At 39.8% G+C, this 21,551-nt stretch overlaps 1 long non-coding RNA gene across 2 annotated transcripts; it reads left to right on the plus strand.

Annotated features, from left to right (window-relative positions):
* The first annotated feature begins 244 nt into the window (after positions 1 to 244).
* Positions 245 to 21,346, plus strand: LOC105005861. 2 transcript variants are annotated; one of them, XR_003777181.2, is made up of 4 exons: positions 245 to 329; positions 475 to 633; positions 1,398 to 1,527; positions 21,264 to 21,346. It is a non-coding gene; the product is annotated as an uncharacterized LOC105005861 (long non-coding RNA). The 2 variants fall into 2 exon arrangements; XR_827353.3 differs by lacking the exon at positions 21,264 to 21,346 and having other exon boundaries at positions 1,398 to 2,230.
* Positions 21,347 to 21,551: the final 205 nt, after the last annotated feature.

The following is a 21,551-nucleotide window of genomic DNA, read 5'->3' on the forward strand; positions in this document are numbered from 1 at the left end:
CATCTCCCGACTTTAACTTTATCCCGGAGATCTTTTGACAATGCCTTGCCACCCATAGTTGATTGTTTTCTTCAGTTGCACTACCAAGGACTGGAACGCTTCAGGAAAAGCTTGTTTCATGCTGAGCTAATCAAAATGACCACAGCTGATCACAGTTGAATGTCAATTGGTTTTGTGTGCTATTAAGAAGGTGATTAACTACACCTGGTTGGGTTTACAAGTAATTTGTAAAGATGGACCAGACCTTCCCACTGCGGAGACGGGAGATTGTGGAGGCTGAACCTCCAGTGAAAACCCTGAAGGAGCCAGCTCTTTTTACAGAGAGACAAGTACGTACTGATATTGATATGCTTTTTTTGTATTCTCCCATGATAAAGTGTGCATTTAGGTTTTAGGACTGGTAACCAAAGGCTTTAAAAAATTTCCACACTGGCTCAAGCCAGTCTACTCAAAAAAAAATTCTGTGTCTTGTAGGTGTTTGTTGAGTTCAAGAGGATAGCTATGACAAACCTGGAGAATTATTTTTTTGATGCTGTTGACCGCTACACACCATGCTTTGTCACAATCTTCAAGTCCAAGAAAGGAAGTGTTGGAGAGAAACTGGCTGAGATTGTGCAGCAAATTGATTGAAGGGTCAGTTGACTACAGACTTGTAGTTTTTGGTGTGGATTCAATCTTCAAATATCTACTCCAATCGGCAACTGTTCTCTGAACTCTGTTAAGCATACATGGTGACACCTTTTTCATATGCGCTTTTAAAAATTGGTTTGTATAGTAACTTTTGAATGTTGCATAATCTTGAACTTTATTTGTTCTATCCATTTCAATAAACCAGATGTGACAGCAGTGCGTACCCTTGCTTGGTGATGACCCCAGTAACTTCTACAACACCTCCTTTTCTAAGTTCTCATATGTTAAAAGAGCACATACTGTATATCACTGAGTTCAGAACAAAGATGGGCTGCATGCTAACTGTGACAGTTCAGTGTATGCCAGCAGGGTGATATAAAAGAGATAAAAGAACAAAAACCCTAAACAAACGATGAAGCAGCCATTCAACTAACTCCATTTGTAGTCCATGTCAGAGGGTTGCACTGCTGAGTGCAACAATGCTAAGCCCACTTGCCACACTGAAATTGTGGGTTCTGCACAAGAGGTAGAAAATGTCTCTCCCTCACATGCACTAGCTGTAACAGCAATAACATCTGAATACATTTTATATTAGGACAGAAATCAGAGCTTAATTTCATTCATGTTATTTAGTGGATGTCTGTAAGCTGGGTGTAAAGTGAAAACTTAGGCTGGAGGGAAGTGTTGGCAGGCCAGATGACTTGATGACAATTGATAATGCCAGTCAACATTTACCTGTTGTAATGTTTGTGTTTGGTTGTATACAGGATTCTGAGAGTGATGAGGCCTGGGCCCAGGTATCTGTTGGGTTGCTGACTATCATCAGCGAAGATGCGCCTCTCTCTCCAAATCATCTCCATCTTGACCCAGTGTCTACTGCCATCATTCTTGAAGGAGGTATAGTAGTGGACAATCTCCAGAACCTACCCCAAGCACTTTGCCTCTTGTTTGGGTTGTCATATGCACTACACTTGGACTACCCTAAAGCCATGAAAAACACATTCTACTTCATTCAACGAGTGATGCTTGGCCTGGGAGAGAACAAACTCCCCCAAACTTCAAACTCTTAAAAATCCTCTGAGTTAGAATTGTAAAAATCAAGAGTGATATTTGGCATACAATCTTATTTGTTTATAAAAGTGGGTCCAGTTGCTTTTAATTGTTAACTAAATTAAGGCACTCCTTTCAAATTGTTTTATATCAGCCACTGGGTTCATCAGCAAGTTACATTTAGAGGCTGCAGGTGTATGGTCATTCATACACGAGATTGGTTGCCGTAGTCATTATTGTACACTAACCTGATGTCACTTGTACTTGTCAGCAGGTTGATTCTGTCAGAATTTTGGTCTTTAAACTTTATTGTAATTACAAAAGTAAAGCAGTTGTTCAGGATTATGTTAAATTAAAAGTCAGGGTTGGAATTTTCTTTCCACAAATGACAAATGTATGTCTTTTTATAAAGCCAAATACATTGGCTGCCAATTATTACTGGAAGATTATGGAAGAAAAATTTTGGTACCGATGTATCCCCCGCAGATATGCAAACATTCAGTCCAACAGAGTCCGTTGTTCTCACCCATTGGTGTTGCTTTCACTCTGTACTTTTGAAGAATGTTTATATTTTTATATTTTATGGCAGTGTAATAAGCATGTGTGCGCATTCTGGTTCTGTGAGAAGAGAGATTCTGTGGTTGGCGCTAATACCTTGACATTGATTAGTTTAGTCTGAATGTTGTCTTCAAGTGGTACTGATCAATTATAGTGATAACATTTTAATCTCCTCGAAACCAATTAATATCTCGACCAGCTGTCTAAGGTGCAGATTCGACTGTGTTTTCCCACTAAACATCTCTGTACCGGATACACTCATAAAATCAAGAATAAAATTACAAATGTCAAGGTAATGCATACTTGAACCAGATTCAAAGGGTTTTAAGACTTTGATTTTAACATTGTAAACTAAATAACAATGGTTGAGGTTCAAGGAATAAACCTGTTTCAACTATAATGTGGTTGTGTGTTAAATATTTCAATTTTATGATACTTTATACTTCTTCTCTGATACATTTATGTGAGAAGTGTATAGTGAGTTGGCAGAACAGAGTTAATATATCTGTGAGTGTTTGGTGTTTGAGATTGTTATTCAATCCCAATGTCTAATTGATTACATCAAATAACATAAAATTAATGTGTGAAGTACTTAATTTACACAAGTAACAGTTACTTGGTCTTTTCAAGGTAAATCAGAATCGCTCTTCAAGTAACTAAAAATGAGAAATTCTAAGTTGCAGGAATTGTCACATTAGTTAGCCCAACTTAAATAATTGTGTTTAGAGTACACACAAAGTAAAGTTCACATGACATTACTTTGTAGTTTGAAATAGTCATTCTGAGTAGTCTATACTAAGTCAGGAGTACATCTAAAGTAAATTGTCAAATACACAGCACAAATCATTTTTAGTTAAATTAACTCAAGAGTAAGTATACTATACTAAACAGGGATTTGTTAATACAACACGCAATACCTATTCCACTGTACTTAGTTTTTTAAGTGCAATCGGTTTGCATCCTTTTTTTTAAGTAAGGTTAACTAATAGGATTTTACAGTTTAGTCTTCTGGTGTTGTAGCTTTAAAGTCAATAAGTAAATAACCAAAAGGCAAATGTGTTGCATCTTTAAAACCCTCCATGAAGAATCAAGAAAGACTGGGGTATATCTGTCTGCCTAAAATACTAATTTGCTGATTGTTATGGGGGGTTTTAAACAAGATGAGGTAATTTGTGTTCAAGTTAATAGTTCTACTAGATTTGACTTTAACAAACATGTTTTGGACAAGTTAAACTGCACTCAGATTACGGTGGTGTGAATACTGTGTGAAAACTCTCCATCTTCAAACTCGCTGATGCACTTTTCATTAAATTGCCAATAATTAAAATTTACGATTTGTTTTTCTGAATCGGTAGCAGATTGTCATCACACAGCGATGTTGGTAGACCTTCTATAAAAGTAATGTCCCTCACCTTCAACATTTCGTCATACAGCAGTTGCCAACATAACATCTGCATTATCCAACATCTTCACAAAATATGTTTTAGCAGAGTTACTGGGGCCACTAACGACACAGCTGAATGGGTGTTGAAGTCGCGGGTCAAAACCACTATCCATCCTAGAATGTGATTTAAAACCCGTAAGGCCTTGTACTGTAATCAGGGAGCAGTACACGCTTGTTGTACACAACTCTGAAACGCTTTATAGACACTACCCGGTTTTTCAATGTGAATGTTCTTTAATCTCTCGCAATTGTCTGCATTAGCAGTGACATGATCATCATCACCACACTCGCCCCGTACAAAGTTATCAACCAGTCGTGTTGGCGTCTCCAAGTTAACAATGTTTGTGTTGTAGCTGTTGAGTGTAATGCCTTTTGCTTTGAGACCAGTCAAACCTTTAACGGTTTTGTAACCGTATGTCTTTGACCCACAACTAACAAATAGAGTGATGCTGTCACCATCTGGTAACTCATCGGTCAAGTCACCCAAGAATGGCCCCAGTGGGGGTACCCAATCCCGTGGCATGTGACAAAGATATCTGAATCAGTGTCTGTGTAGAGTACACGTCTATCCAACTTCTCCAAGAGTGAATATGCAATATAAATGTTGCTGTTACGTGGTTTGATTGGTTTCTTTTTTGTGTAATGCCACTGTACCATCGCAACTGTGTCTGAGATAAAAGAGAAATAACCAACAAGTAGTGGCTAAACTCCTCCGGATCTCTAATTAGCATTGTGTTCACAAGGTTAACACCGCTCACCCATCTTACCCCAAAGACTATTCATTGCCAATTTAGCCAAAGATCGCCTAGCACTGTTTACAACAATGTTTTCCTTGTCAAGCTGCACACCCTCCTTTTCATGATATTCACAGATATACTGGTCTTTAGCATCATCGTCAACCACAGATGGCGGGAAGCCACTAGCTTCCTGTTTGTGCTTCAGGAATGTTCTCATGTAATCTGCAAAAAGATCTGATGTCCTGGTGAAATCTCAGACTTTGAATATTTTCACAATGCGATAACCTTTCTCAACAGCCTTAACCAGCTCAATAGAAACCCAGGTACCAGTTAAAGATCTTTCTGAATCAGTATGTGAACAATCAGTTACCTGGTTTTCAGACTCTGCACATAATCTACACAAGGGAAAAAACAGCTTACAGCTGACCCTGTGCAGTAAAACGGGGTGATAAAGGCCTTTCGGCGGACACATTGTAGCCCAAACAATACCAAAGTAGGTGTCTAGTGGTTTGAAATCTCAAAGGATTATTTCTGGATGCCCAATCGGTTAAGTCTCTGTCTTGTTGCAGAATCAATCAAATTTCAATCAATCAAATGTATTTATAAAGTCCTTTTTACAACAGCAATTGTCACAAAGTGCTTTACAGAGACACCCGGCCTTAAACCCCAATGAGCAAACAACAGTAGTGTTGGATTTCAGTGGCCAGGAAAAACTACCTAAGAAGGCCGAATTTTAGGAAGAAACCTAGAGAGGACCCAGGCTCAGAGGGGTGACCAGTCCTCTTCTGGCTGTGCCGGGTGAGATATTAAGAGTCCAATTGGAATAATAAATACATTTCTCTGGGCTAAATCCAGAGTCTATTTGATTCTAGACTAGGTCAAAAGTATGACCAGATGGACAAGGACAGGGACAGCAACGGGCCCCCCAAACCAGGTAATCCGCAGGTGTGGGCCAGGACCTCATCTCTTCCTAAAATGTAAAACTGGAGGAGACTGATAAAAGTTAGAAGTGCATTCCTCATATCCCCCAGCACAATAATATAGCAGCGTAACACCTTGGAACTGAGACGGGGGGGTCCGGCGACACTGTGGCCCTACCCGGGGTGAGGCCCCGGACAGGGCCCAACAGGCAGGAAATCAATCCACCCACATTGCCAGGCATCAACCAAAGGGACACCCATCAACCTCAACCCCCCTGAATGAGGGCCGAGTATTGCCATCAGCGTACAGCCCAATTGCACAAGTGCGCAACAGAGAGTCAACAACAAGCCAGTGACTCTTCCCCCAAAAGGTATTGGAGGGAGGGCATCCCAGTGGCGACGAGAGCCCACCTGGCAAGACAGCAAGGGTGGACAGTATCAAGCCTACTGGTCACCTTCACACCCCCGGGCCAGGCTACACCTAATTCTAAACCGTGCTGTAGAGATTAGTTTTTAGTAGACATTTGAAAGTTTGCACTGAGTTTACATTTCTAATCTTAATTGGCAGATCATTCCACAGTAGTGGAGCTCTATGAAAAGGCCCTGCCGCCAGCTGTTTATTTAGAAATACTAGGTACAATTAAAAGGCCTGCATCTTGCGATCGTAGGTTATGTGTAGGTATGTATGGCTGGATCATTTCAGCAAGGTAAGTAGGAGCAAGTCCATGTATTGAGTTATAGGTTAAGAGTAAAACCTTAAAATCAGCCCTAACCCTAACAGGCAGCCAGTGTAAGGACGCTAGGAAAGGAGTAATGTGTTCACATTTTTTTGTTCTAGTTAGGATTCTATCAGCCGTGTGCAGCACTAATTGAAGTTTATTTATTAATTTGTCTGGATAACCAGGGAGAAGAGCATTGCAGTAAAGCATGGATACATTTTTCTGCATCAGTTTTTGATAGAAATGTCAAATTTTTGCAGTTTCGAAGATGAAAATAAGCAACTCTTGAGACATATTTCATATGTTCTTCAAAGGAGAGGTCAGGGTCAAGGGTAATGCCAAGGTTTTTTACAGTTTTTTGGGATAGGAGCATGCAGCCGTCGAGGTTCACAGGGAGATCTGCTAACAATGCTCTTGGTCCTAAAACAAGCATTTCTGTTTTCCTTGAGTTTAAGAGCAAGAAATTCTCTGTCATCCACTTCCTAATATCTGCAAAGCATGCTTCTAAAGTAGCTAATTTAGGGGCTTCTCCATGCTTCATTGAAATATATAACTGTGTGTCATCAGGGAGTATATATAGTGAAAACAATAATGGGCCCAGAACCGAGCCTTTAAGAACACCAAAGCATACCTTTGACTTGTCAGAGGATATGCCATCCACACTAACAAACTGATATCTTTCAGATAAATAAGATTTAAACCAGGCTAGAACATGTCCACATAGCCCAATATGGGTTTCCAGTCTCTCTAAGAGAAGGGAGTGATCAATAGTGTCAAAAGCAGCACTAAGATCAAGAAGCAACAGAACAGATGCGGAACCTTTGTCTGAGGCCATTAGAAGGTCATTTGTTACCTTCACGAGTGCACTCTCAGTACTATGAAGGGGTCTGAAACTGGACTGGAGCATTTCATAAATGTTATGTCTTCAGGAAGGCATTCAGTTGTTGGGAAACACATATTTCAAAGATTTTTGAGAGGAACAGGAGGTTTAATATTGGCCTATAATTGTTTAATATGTCGGGATCCAGATTTGATTTATTTAGAAGAGGCTTAATTTCCGCTGTTTTTAGTGAGTTTGATACACATCCGGAGGAAAGGGAGCAATTTATTATGTTCAGCATTGGCTGACCTAGCACAGGAAATTGCTCCTTAAATAATTTTGTTGGAATCGGTTCTAGCTGAGAGTTTGTGGGTTTAGAACTCATTACAAATGTAGTAAATGTGTCAAGCGATACGGTATCAAAAAATTCAAGTGTCCCCATTGACACCTGGTCAGGGAGGTTCAGGACATTTTTAGGACAACTGAGATTTTGAGGACCATAACTATTTAAGGAAGAGTCAGTTATTTGTTTTCTAATGGTGATGAAAGTAGTTCATGTATTCATTACAACATATTCATTAAAGTGAAGACCCACTTCACTTGCTAAGCTTTGCTTTTTTGTTAACTTTCCAACTGTATCAAAGAGACATTTTTGATTGTTTTTGTTCACCTCAATCAGGTTGGAAAAATAAGCTGATCGAGCAGACGTGAGTGATTTTCGGTATTGTAGTGTACTGTCTAACCAGGCTAGTCTAAATATTTCCAACTTGGTGGAGCGCCACTTTCGCTCCAATTTTCTGGAGGCTTGCTTAAGTGCTCTAGTATCGATTTGATCGTTTACAGATTTATTTACTCTGTCGTTAATGAGCGAACTTGCAAGAATATCAAGGAATTTATTTGTAGTCCGAGAATTTATAGTACAGCTTTTGAAACTCATTGTTTGCGGAGCAAGTGGATTTCTTGTTTTAACGGTAAATGTAATAAGACAGTGATCCGATAATCCAGGATTTTGGGGGGAAATTATTAGATCTACAATATCTATTTCTCGTGACAGGACTAAATCTAAGGTGTGATTGTGGCAATGTGTTGGACCTGAGACATGTTGGATAAAACCCATTGAGTCAATTATGACTTCAAAGGCTTTTTGAAGAGGATCATTGGACTTTTCCATATGAATATTGAAATCGCCAAAAATTTGAATACTATCTGCCATGACTACAAGGTTAGACAAGAATTCTGAAAACTCAGTGAGGAACATTGTGTATTGCCCGGGGGGCCTATAAATAGTGGCTATGTAAAACGATTTATCAGCCTGGTTAACTTTCATTAGTAAAACTTCAAAAGAATGAAAACAGTGATATGTTTGAGAGTAAATTTATATTTACTGTCATAAATATTAGCGACACTCCCTCCTGGATAAAGACTACAGACATTGTTATACTGAATAGTCTCCCCTTCTCGAGCCGTAAACCTCAAATTAATTGCGTTTGTACGACTGCCAAAAAGAGCATCCCGAGGCTCAAGGCGCTCTGGAGCATCAAAGGTCTTCAAGAAAGCTTTGACATCTGCGGATGTGTTTTTAGCTGATTCCACTCACACTCCCATATGTGTTGAACATGTTGTTCTTTTAAAGCCTCAAGCTTTTGTTAACCATTGCTGGTGCATCAACCCATACTGAATCTTTGCCACCAGATTGATGCTTTGCTGAACAATGACACTTTAGGTGACCGTGCTAGAAACAGCCTAGAAATTCATAGGCTGTGCACACCCCATCCCGTTCAGCATATCCATCAACATTGTAGGCACCGATTTTCACTTCACCCCTGTACAGGGCATGCTGTATTGATATATTCCCATCAGAGGCCATATATTCAAACCATTGGATTGAGTGGTTTGAGAATGTCTTCTGAGAACGGTTGTAGTTGTCTGAGGGGACCAATGCAATGGTGTCCTTGGTGAGGAATCTGTTGCAAACGACTTTCATGCAAGCCGAAGCAATCGTAATTGACCGGAATGGGTCAACTCCACCACACTCCAGGAACTTGAGACTGTAGCGCATACAACCCTCTCCCAAGATGACCACATCATTCACACAGTGAGCCTTTATTTCATCCTGCATGACAAAGGGGTCTGTGGAAACAGCTGCGTACCATTGCAAAAACTCATCTTTTTCTTTAGCCATTATGGTATTCACACCGTAGTAATGCAGATCCAGATGGGGGCCAACATAGTTCTCATTCTCCTTGGTGTTAAACTTTTTTCGAATCCTAACCAGAGCCTCAGCACATGTGTACTGTGGGTTCAAGATACCCATCAAACAAACTGAAAAACATGTAGAATCATTATTCACAGGCACATATAAATGCCTTCAGTGTTTGAGCTTTACATCACGGGGCACCACCCTCACGGTTGTTGACAATTTGTACCACCAGCTCTAGTGATTCTTCAATCATAATCTCAGCATCACTCTGCATAATACTTTCAAGTACATTACCAAACGTGCGTTCATTATATTAATCTGCTCTCATTGTCACATGTACGGGGGATATCAGAGATTCACCAGTCAAGTCAATCTGCAGACGATCACCAGGCCCGTGTAGAAAGTCTGAAGCTCTAACAATCGAAGTATCCAAGCCTGCTATAATGATTGCATAGAATGTACCAAAATCCCCAACTTCACCAGTATTTTGTAAATGTATCAACTGTCATAATTCAACATTGTCAAACGCATTACGTTGTATAACTCTAACATCGCCATCATTGCAATGAGTTTGCATCAGAGAGCTCAGAGGAGAATCAACTAGAACATGTGAAAAACGGGGGCTACTAAGCTCGGTTAACAAACCTTGCATCTGAGGATTATTGTGTGCATCGCTGTGTAACGAAGTAATGGCCGGTTAATTTGTATTTTGGGGTGTGGTCTGTTGATTATGTGTATATGTTGTTGGTTGTTCCGTGTCTGGTCTGTTGTTAGCATTATCTTTCACCATTTCTCTAGCATAACGTGTAAATAACGATCCACTTACAGGTTAAAATATTCTAACTCAAACATACATTTACAAACATCCCAGTTTTGATGAGTTGATGGTAAAATATGTATTACCTTCATCTTTCAAGCATGAAAAAAAACAATGAAACAAAAATCCCCTGACGCTTTGCAGCCACAAGGTGGGGTCTCCGTAACTGAAGCCATTATGGTAATGTACTATGTATCATCACTGGGGGTCCTCAATCTGTTGGTTGGTAAATTGAGTACAAAGGTTCAGCTGTATGCATATTGTCATAATTGTTAATAACATTTTAGTACAAGACTTTAACATAAAAAGTATCTGTTCAGGTTGTGTAAGATCACAACCGCCCAGTCCAACTGACACAGATGCTGGTCACTTGAAATAAATACTAAGAAGGTTAACAAGCATATACAGGTAATTTAAGCTGATTAACAATAATGTTAAAAGTCTACTTACCAAGATTTGTAGGCCCAAAAATGTGTTTATCAAACATGGCTGGGTTTAATTCCGCTCAACCTAAACCCGAGATTTAAACAGACAATATGAAAGATAGATAGAAGCACATGGATTGCTCTATTGTGATTTACACATTCTTAAAAAGTTAAAATGTGTCGTTTGTTAGCGTTTGTAATTGCAACACAATTCAAATCAATTATTTCAAATAAAACAACTTTTACTTACAATGTAAACGGCATACTCCTCGCTGGAAACAACTGCTGACTTCTGTGGAAGCCTTGGATTTAATATTGTCTTTACATCGCAGCCGGAGCGCCTCCAGCAGGTCACACCTCTTAACTTTGTCATTGGTTACATGTCATCGTTCTTCACGTTAGATTAAAATTGTGTGTTAGAACTATACCGGCTACAATGATTACAAATCTGGATAAAGCTTTACTAGTTAGTTCAGATATTTGTTGACGTTTGACAAACAACTATATTGATACTTCCTGTCCGGCCGTTCTCGATAGTTATTGCCGCTTAGCCGTGACATCACGTCATATAATTTTATCTATTAATAGCAAACTCATCCACTTACATATAAACACTGGCTATTGTGTGAAGAAAATCTCTGTTTTACAATTTCATGAGACGCCTTTACAAATGTTTTAATTACCTGAAATAACATATCCTGACCTGTCAACGATTCACTGTTGTTCATGCAAATTTATACGCTACCTTCATTATATGGCAAAATGTAACTTCGTAACATTTTGCCATATAATGCAACTTAAATTTAATACTGACTTAAAACAACAATTTTTATTACTTTGCTCATACATACAAATTTTTAACAATATTTTAAACCCAACCACGATACAATCAACCTAGTCATAATGTATGATCGGCCCAGGCCATGACTGTTCCTTCAAAATAATAGCATTGCTCCTGTGATGTTTGTTTACTGTAGTGCTTTGTTGGACTACAAACCTTGTGTGAAACACAGGATGTTTTCAAACTGCATATACTACAGTTTATATTAGTGGTTATTTAGGGACCAATACTACGGGCAGATCTGATCATAAGGCCCATCTCTTGTTAAAATGAAAAATGGGCTGAGACTCTCCAAAATCATAAGTCTGACCCCTTCTTTATATCTTACACAAAATGTCTCCCACACGTAATTCTGTGCTTGTGGAAAAACACCATGCGATACACACATTGTAAAACATGGAAGGTTAACACACACCGGTTGTAGGACATCTGTTGTAGCACTCAGAACATAAAATGTGGTGGGGGTTATAGCATTGCTGAACCCTGGTGCTCCATTTGTTAAACTCCAAACATCTTGCCGCTAATATAACACTTATTGCCTGGGAATTTAACATTCCAGAACCCTAAGACACCATTGTTAAACATCAAACATATTGCACCTGTTATAACACTCGTCCGGGGTGCTTATCAGTCGTTGTAAAACATCAAACATAGACACATCAATGTAATCATAAATTACAAAGTCACCGGACATGCATACTGTGATGGCAATTTCATCGATCAGAACGTTTAAAGGAGTAAGGACAGAGACAAAATTCTCTTGCACAATTTAATAGTGTATTTGCAAATAGAGAGACGCGTCAAACACTTACGAACATAATTATCCGAGGAGTCTCTAACTTAATACAGGAACAGTTCGTATTTATAGAGGAAAAAGGGGTGTGGAAAGATGCTGTCCTAACTGAACAGAACATATTCCCTTTGTTCTATTACTACCTAGCCTCCACACAAGGGGCAAGCTGTCCTCCCCCACATAGGTAACCTATTGAACTCTAAAAAGCTCTTACAGCATCTGGACAGACAATAGATGCCCTGATGAGTTATACAGATGTGCAGATAAAGAGTAACCTTTTTATCTGCTGATACCAGTCAATGATGCCCCCTAGGCAAATACCAGATCCCCCAACATTCCTTTTCTGATTTGAACAAGGGGACTCAGTCCTTTAAATCAGTGAGAATACATTGGTTGGAGAAATTTCCACAACAATACGTAATTCCAAAAATCCAGCCCTAACGTCATACAGGAAGTCCATATGTCCCAGCGGAAGTCCCACCCTACAAACTGGATGTCCTGCCCACCTGTCAAATCAATCTGGAAGCATCGCCCACCAGGGTCATAAATCCCCAAAGTGACACAATATACCATACATTTACTACTATGGCAGGTGTGTAATGACATCTATTTAACATGAGTTTGAATGTGACTGGTTAATTCTGAACACACCCACATCCCCAGTTATAAGAGGGTGTGCACACTTATGCAACCAGGTTATGGTAAGGTTTTTGTTTTTCATTTGAATTGTTCACATTATAGGTCACATTAAAAGTGGAAACATGATTTATCTTTGTCTCATACTTTTACATCACAAAAACCTGGTATTTTAACAGGGGTGTGTAGACTTATATCCACTGTAGTTGTTCTGTGTGGACAGCTGGCTGGTTGTGTGATGGTAATTCCATCGAAAGAAACTCTTAAAGGACAGAGACAAAATTATTTTAGCAGTTTATTTGCAAATGGAGAGATGCGTCAAAAGCATACAGAATAAATATGTGAGGAATCTCTGAGGAAAATACATGAACAGTCAGTATTTATTACACTTAAAAGGGGTGTGGTAAGATACTGCCCAGCTGTCTTATGTCAACAATACACAGGTTTCACCCAAAGGGCTGGCTGTCCCCCGACTTTATCCTTCCTGCCCTAGGTGTTTACTGTCAAGGGGGTAGGGGAACATCGTAAAAGACAGTCGGACACATTCCTGAAGAACAAAGGACAGATACGCTTATTGGTTTGGGCAGATTAACAAATCAGTCAGAGGTCATAATGATCCACTGATACCGAGTTACATACCAGGTCATAGAAGAGTAGACATTTCTAAAATGGACATTAGTTCAAGAATTTCCATAACAGTTGCTGAGGGCCACAACACTGGGAAGGAAATGGTTCAGGATTAGAATTGAATAGAATAGGAAAAGTAGAGAAGTGAAAAGTAGAATTTGCTCCAAAATATTAATTATTCACATACTTGCACTTGTGAGGTGAGCAAAGGTTAGACTAATGATAACAAATGTCACCAAAACCAAAAGTAACATGGCATGCTGTTTTGCAAATATGTAATGTATGTTGTCAAAACAACTCAAACAATACTTTTAAGAACCAAAATACAAACCTATTTTAGATTATTGCAAATATGTTTGATACACTTTATGATATTTTGGTATATTTAGATATATTTTCTCCCTGTATCACAACGATGAACGGGTGGGGACCCAAATGCGGACACAGAGGCAGAGGAGGGCGGTCCAAAGTATTTATTGAACAACCAGGCAGTGGGCAGGCTCGTAGTGGTGGACAGGCAGGGTTCGTTATCGGGCGTTCAGATGGTCGAAGGTACAGGAGAGGGCAGGCAGGCTCGTGGTAGGGGACAGGCAGGGTTTGTTGTCGGGCGGTCAGATGGTCGAAGGTACAGGATAGGGCAGGCAGGCTCGTGGTGGGGGACAGGCAGTGTTTGTTCTCGGGCGTTCGGATGGTCGAAGGTACAGGAGAGGGCAGGCAGGCTCGTAATCCGGAAAACAGGCAAGGGTCGTAACCGGGGAATAGAAGGACAGGTAGACTGGCTGATGAACACATAGAACGCTGGAAACGACTGTACGGGACAAGACGATCTGGCAACTGCCAAACAGAGAACAGGGTTTAAATACACGGGGCTAATAGGGAACCGGGAACACCTGGTGAGGGGCGGGGACAAAACAACAGGTGAAACACATCAGGGTGTGACACCCTGCATGAGTCGATGTCTTGTGGTTATTGCTCTTAACCTAATCAATAGTTATTTCATACTTGGTATGTCCGTGGTGTATGTCAACAGGCAAATTTGCACCTGGTCTTTCTCACTCTTGACATTGGCCCCATCCATTTTATGATAGAGCAGAACACATTTTCATTGCTGTGGGTGACCCGTTTCACTGGTTATTGCAAACTAGGTGCATATATGCAGTTTATGGGAGAGACTCAATGTTGATAGTGCAGGCTACTTGCCTCTGTGGTCTCCCAGATATGGAAGCGGTTCCCTAGGGCTTATGTAGATGTTTACCATATTATTTAGATGTAGGGGCTAACTGAGATTTTATCAGAGCACAACCCTGTGTACAAATGTATTTGATTATGCACCCCCCTCAAACCCTGAGAGAAGCCAACCAGGCTAGAAACCCACCCACTATATTAGCACCGCCCACTTTCCCTAAAAACGCCTCAGACCACCCAAGGGATATCAATAGACCACTATCCAGGTACCCTGAGACATAATCCATGAAGTTCTCACCACTATGGGGAAAAGCTTTTGCTGTATGTGAGGTCCCTTTCAAGGACAGCATGATGGAGGGAGTGTATGCCATGGAGTGTAAGCCAGGGAGCCAGCCTTGTAATAGGGTCTAAGGCAGGTTGAGAGGAGAGATATGAGTCTGCCAGATATAGAAGGCAAATATGGTTAGTCAATCTGGTGCCTTGCTGTTCACCTGCACATACATGGGCCAGCCCTGGCTTTATCACAGGACCCACTGAAGAGATGAGTCTTTATTAATAATGTAAATAGTGAGGCAGAGTCTCCATCTCTCACATGGATCAGCAGATGTAGCTACATTGGAGAAAGTGTCCCCTCCAGCTGTTGGCTTAACAATTCCAGGAACAATAAGGAGAACTGCATTTTGTAGCGTAAATGTAGCTTTGTCACTCAGGACTAATTCTGAGGCATAAATAGGAACAAGTCCTTGTTGCCAAACGTTTGTATGTTAAAGGGTTATTTCACAATAGATCATCTACGTAATGTATATGTTAATACATTTAGCAAAAATGTATTAATATATACATTTACAGTTTAACACTGACTACAATGAGCAAATTAGCTTTTCACAGTATAATCGACTTGCTTGGTATTAGTCTGTTCATAGAATAAGTTCCCACATTTATCATGAATGTAGAAGCTGCCTCCCTAACACAATGGTAATCGGTGAATATGATAGAAATGCTATTTAAAAGGTTAATAGAAATATTTTCTAAACTAATTACAAGCGTAAGAAAGTGCTCTTTCTCGTTTCATTTGCTTGGATTACAAATAGGCAGCTGTATTCTAAACAATAATGTTTTGACACTTGCAGTCATCTTGCTACAGTTGCTAGAAACATTGAAAAATAAATCTTCTTTGCAAGGAGACATTTTAGAAATAATTTCATTTTTACATACAAATTCATGCTTTCCACTATATCTGTATCAAGATTTTCATCTTTCTAAAAGGCTACTTCTATTCCTGCTCATGCCTAGTCTCTCCCTGTCCACTCAGCGGGTTTTGAAAACATCTTGCTAACTAATTCTACACAATACAGTGGGTTGTTGTCATGATTTGAAAGATTTTTAAAAGTGATCATGCATGCTGATATTGAAACATACAGTGGGGAGTATTTGATACACTGCCGATTTTGCAGGTTTTCCCTCTTACAAAGCATGTAAAAGTCTATAATTTTTATCATAGGTACTCTTCAACTGTGAGTGACGGAATCTAAAACAAAAATCCAGAAAATCACATTGTATGATTTTTAAGTAATTAATTAGCATTTTATTACATGACATAAGTATTTGATCAGAAAAGCAGAACTTAATATTTGGTACTGAAACCTTTGTTTGATATTACAGAGATCATACATTTCCTGTAGTTCTTGACCAGGTTTGCACCCACTGCAGCAGGGATTTTGGCCTACTCCTCCGTACAGACCTTCTCCAGATCCTTCAGGTTTTGGGGATGTCGCTAGGCAATAAGGACTTTCAGCTCCCTCCAAAGATTTTCTATTGGGTTCAGGTCTGGAGACTGGCTAGGCCACTCAAGGACCTTGAGATGCTTCTTATGGAGCCACTCCTTGTTGCCCTGGCTGTGTGTTTCAGGTCATTTCATGCTGGAAGACCCAGCCACGACCCATCTTCAATGTTCTTACTGAGGGAGGGAAGGAGGTTGTTGGCCAAGATCCCGCGATACATGGCCCCATCCATCCTCCCCTCAATACGGTGTAGTCGTCCTGTCCCCTTTGCAGAAAAGCATCCCCAAAGAATGATGTTTCCACCTCCATGCTTCACTCATCCTTCTTCTTCCTCCAAACACGGCGAGTGGAGTTTAGACCAAAAAGCTCTATTTTTGTCTCATCAGACCACATGACCTTCTCCTATTCCTCCTCTTGATCATCCAGATGGTCATTGGCAAACTTCAGACGGGCCTGGACATGTGCTGGACATGACGGTGTAGTGTGTTACTAATGGTTTTCTTTGAGACTGGGGTCCCAGCTCTCTTCAGTAGTTCAGGGCTGATCCCTCACCTTTCTCATGATCATTGATGCCCCACGAGGTGAGATCTTGAATGGAGCCCCAGACCGAGTTAGATTGACAGTCATGTTGAACTTCTTCCATTTTCTAATAATTGCGCCAACAGTTGTTGCCTTCTCACCTTGTGCAGGTCTACAATTTTATCCCTGATGTCCTTACACAGCTCACAGCTCATAGGTCTCAGGTCTTGGCCATTGTGGAGAGGTTGGGGTCTGTTTGATTGAGTGTGTGGACAAGTGTCTTTTATACAGTTAACGAGTTCAAAAAGGTGCAGTTAATACAGGTAATGAGTGGAGAACAGGAGGGCTTCTTAAAGTAAAACTAACAGGTCTGTGAGAGCCGGAATTCTTACTGGTTGGTAGGTGATCAAATACTTATGTCATGCAATAAAATGCTAATTAATTATTTAAAAATCATACAATGTGATTTTCTGAATTTTTGTTTTAGATTCCATCTCTCAAAGTTGAAGTTTACCTATGATAAAAATTACAGACCTCTACATGCTTTGTAAGTAGGGAAATCTACAAAATCGGCAGTGTATCAAATACTTGTTCTCCCCACTGTATTTATTTGAAACGGAGTAGACTAGTACCTTAACATATTTTGTGAGATGGTACTACCTGGGTATGATAGGATATCCTAATGGCACCTACATTCTCCTGAAGATATCCTGGAAAAACACATTTAAATATATACCAAAGATACCACATTGTGAGGTTCTCGCGCCAGTCCAGGTCTAACTCCTCCCCGCCACACTCCTCACCTACCACCGTTACGCTCCCACTCCCAGATACACATGAACGCAGCCAGCAATCCAGATCACAATCACCAGAATTCTAAACACCTGTGTCCAGTTTCCTCCCCTATTTAACCTGTGCTCTGTCTCCACTCCCGCGTGAGGTATTGTTCGTAGTGGACCTGCCAATTCGTTATCGCTCGTAGCATTTGCCTGTTTGACTCCCAGCCTGCCATTCCCTCTCTTCCCGTCCCTGTCCTCTAGTGTAATTTAGAGACCTGCATCCTGACCCGTCTGTCTGTTCCCTGGATTCTCCTCCCGTCGAAACCTGCATGTGCAGTTGCCCTTGCGGACTGATTACCCGGTATTCCGACCTGCCTGCCTGTCCTTGGATTCCTCTATCGTCTACCCTTGCCTGTACTGTCACCTTCGCGGACTGATCGCCCGGGGTCCTGACCTGCCTGCCTGCTTTTGGTTTATCCTCTTCGTCGATTCCTGCCGGTGCCTTTGCCTTCGTGGACTGACCTCCTGGTTACGGAACCAACCGGCCCGTCTCTACGGTTTTGTCAACCGCCTACTCCTCTGTACTGTAATAAACCGACAGTTGCGTTTCCGCAATTGGAACCACACCCCCCCAGATCTCGGTGTTCATTACACACATTTATTAATTGAAGTTTTTAGTACACAGATAGTGATTCAATGTCATTGTCAGTTCAACAAGGTTGGAAAAGCCATTGCATCGCTTAACAATACCCTATAATGTTTTATAAATAACATAAATCTCCCAAACTATGGCTGGCTACTGTGAAATAATTAGTTTGTATCCATGAATCAATAAATTAGACTAAAGGTGGGTTTGGTGTCATTACAGAAAGTGACGCAGTAGAGGAACATTTATGGCAGGGGACACTATTTGACATGACAGGCCCACTCAGCTTGTATGTCTTTAGATTTCAACAGAAACATACATACTGAAATAAGTGAAGTGTAGTAATATTGTACAACAAATTTGTAAATGAGTCATGTGGTTCTGTGCTTTTCCCTTATAGTATAGTATAGGGAACTATTCCTGACAAATACATCTATAGAAAGCCAACATTTATTGGATGCAATTAAAAAGGTAAAGCACCATGTCAAGGATGCCAACTTCCCTGAGATGACTGCCATCATCAATAATATCTCTTTCTTAGAACCTGTAATCATTATTTACCTCCAATCATACTATGACCATTACATGGTGCAAAAGTTGGCCAGTGAGTCCGTGATCAGAACTCCACTGACCTACATGTCAAACATATTCATCCTAACAGGGTACACAAAGCCATAAACACTTATTAGATATTTAGACCATTGCACTTTATATGTGCCTGGATCTCCATTGTATGTATAGTAATAAAGACATACAAGCAATTATGTGAACCAAATGGCCAGAATGTCATACTTTTATAAATATACATTAAAACATATGGATTCTGATAATTAGCTGGATAAAAAGCAAATCAAGTTAGTCATAAGAAAACCTACAGGAAGGTAGATCTCCAGGGTTAGGCAGCCCTACACTGCAAAATATTTTAGCTTGTAGTAGGTGACATAATCTCCCAATGGAAAAAGATAAATTACATGATATTCAAAACATATTTCCTAAAAGCAAGCGGTATTATCTAATACAACTTTAGACTTGGAAACAGGATACATACAGTATACCTGATAAGAACGTTTTTGATGGGAATGATTTCAATTTAGCACAGTTTCATTGAAAGTATAACATACATTAAAATGTGCTGTCAAAATGCCCAATGTTTTCAACATACTGTAGTGAATTACTTTGATCAGTACACATAGGTGCCTGCTCCGAATTAATGCATTATATAGATAATAGGGACTCTTTCACTGTAAAGTTTACAATGGAGTCCATTCATCATCCATCATGTTAAACTCTTGAACTCCCTCTAAAGGAAAACTGGAATTTATGGTCAGCATTTTATCCCCAGGAGAATTAAAACACTTCTTTCTAAAATTGGCCTCCCTCATAAAACTGGCCTCCCTCCAACTTCTACATTTGAAGTATTCTCCCGACAGAAAGCCCAAGCTGGAGGAGTAGCAGAAAGAGATAGATGTGGTACCAATGGAGATGTGGAGGTGAAAGAAGAGGTGGAAGAACAGGAAAAAGTGCAGAAGGCAGCAAGAGAAGAAGCCTCAAGGCAGAAATCTCTGGAGACATTGGGTCATTGCCACAGAGAGAGCAGTGCTGTCCCAGAAACGGAGAGAGGGCAGTGGTGTAGAAAGCATTAATTGCTGAATCAGAAAGGATTGTTTTCATCTTTGAAGTTTAGAGCTACAGTTAGTGCTGAAGACTTACATTGACGGTATACCGGCCAATCACCAGCACATTCTCCCAAAACAACGCCCAAATGCAATTTTTTCTATACAACCTTATCTGTAAATTTAACCACCCAAGCCCATTTTTGCCCACACAATGGCACACTGTCATTAAAAATGTCCACACAACATTATTGGAAATTGAACTTTATGTATAAGCTCAATTAAGAGAAATCAAGTCTTACTTTTTTCAACTTTAATTTGATGTTGTAACCAATATGTAGGTAAAAACTAATGGATAATATTGTTATTTTTATAGAAAACTGACAATGCCGTGGTTACACAAGTGTATACAACCTTCATATTCAAGGTTATAAGGGCCAATAAGTTCTACCATGGTCTCATCAGACCATAACAAAATGTCCATATGGTTTTGGTAGATGTAAATGTTTCTTCTTGTAATATGTATACAGAATTATGGAAGGATGTCCTCATCTTTTCTTGCAATGTCCTGGTAGTGCCATCTCCACTTCTTAATGATAGACTTATTATTTTTATATCCCCCTCCTTTTTTGCATACATTTGTTGCTACGTTCCTTGTTACAATCTTTTAAACTTTTGTATTGTCTAGTCCTTTTATTTTTTAGCTTTGCATTGTTGAGAAAGGGCCTGTAAATAAGAATTTCACAGTCTAAAACTAGATTATGGAGCATCCGTTTGATTTGAAATATGTCACATCATCAACTAAACATTCTGTGTGGCTTTACTAATTATATTTTTGTTTGAGTGCTCAATTCAATAAACCTACATTGCAGTATTTACACAGTAGTCTTTTTACAAATGGTAACAGGGCCACCCACCTCACAGGTATGCTTGCATTTTTTAGACTTCAAAGTGTGTGGGCACATTAAGTGGACACTTTGTAAACATTGCTGTAGATGATTTAAATGACTCAGAGCCTATGTTACATAACATCTGCTTTACACGAAAGAGCACACTGAACATAATTAGTCATGATTAACATTTAATATGATTTCATCTGAAGTCAATGGCGATTATAGATGTGTCCCTATTTATTACACTACTTTTGAAAAGGGCTCAATATTTGTGCACCATAAATGAAATAAAGATACCATTTGGGATGCAACCCATGCCTTTCGTAAAAATATTGGGCTTATTAAAGCATCACTGCCTCTTCTGACCTTTGACCTTTAGTTATGCTTTTTTTATTTTCGCCTTTCTGGCATGGGTAATGAAATCCTATGATAATGTCAATATTTTAGCTTTTTTCCAACTTCAACATAGTTTATTTTGCTCTTACCCTGTTTTTCTACCCAATTATTTTATATATCCACTTTGTGATTAAGTAACTCAGCAGGCTGGAAGTGTTATCTCTGTACTTACACATTTACAGTTTACACTCACACACTGAATTGTGCAGTAATTCTGTCTGTTATGTTAAATAGGTGAACATTTGGGCAGAGAACAAGTGAGGACACCGGTTTAAGGAGAAATACAACGAAGGACCTTTATCATTGACAGCAGGAACAAAATATTACAGAAATGGTCTCAAAGGTAATCTCACGCCTGACACAGAAATTTGACCTAAGTATGTATGGGTAACGCACCGCTGTATATAGACTATATCGAGGACTCTTCCCCTATATCTTACAGTATCTATTGTGCTCAGATGTAATAGATGTTCCCCCAGCCTGTGGAGTTTGCTGCGCCTCCCTCTGTTGGTCATCCAATCG

The sequence above is a fragment of the Esox lucius genome, chromosome 16 (assembly GCF_011004845.1).
Source record: "Esox lucius isolate fEsoLuc1 chromosome 16, fEsoLuc1.pri, whole genome shotgun sequence".
In the NCBI taxonomy this organism is placed as follows: domain Eukaryota; kingdom Metazoa; phylum Chordata; class Actinopteri; order Esociformes; family Esocidae; genus Esox; species Esox lucius.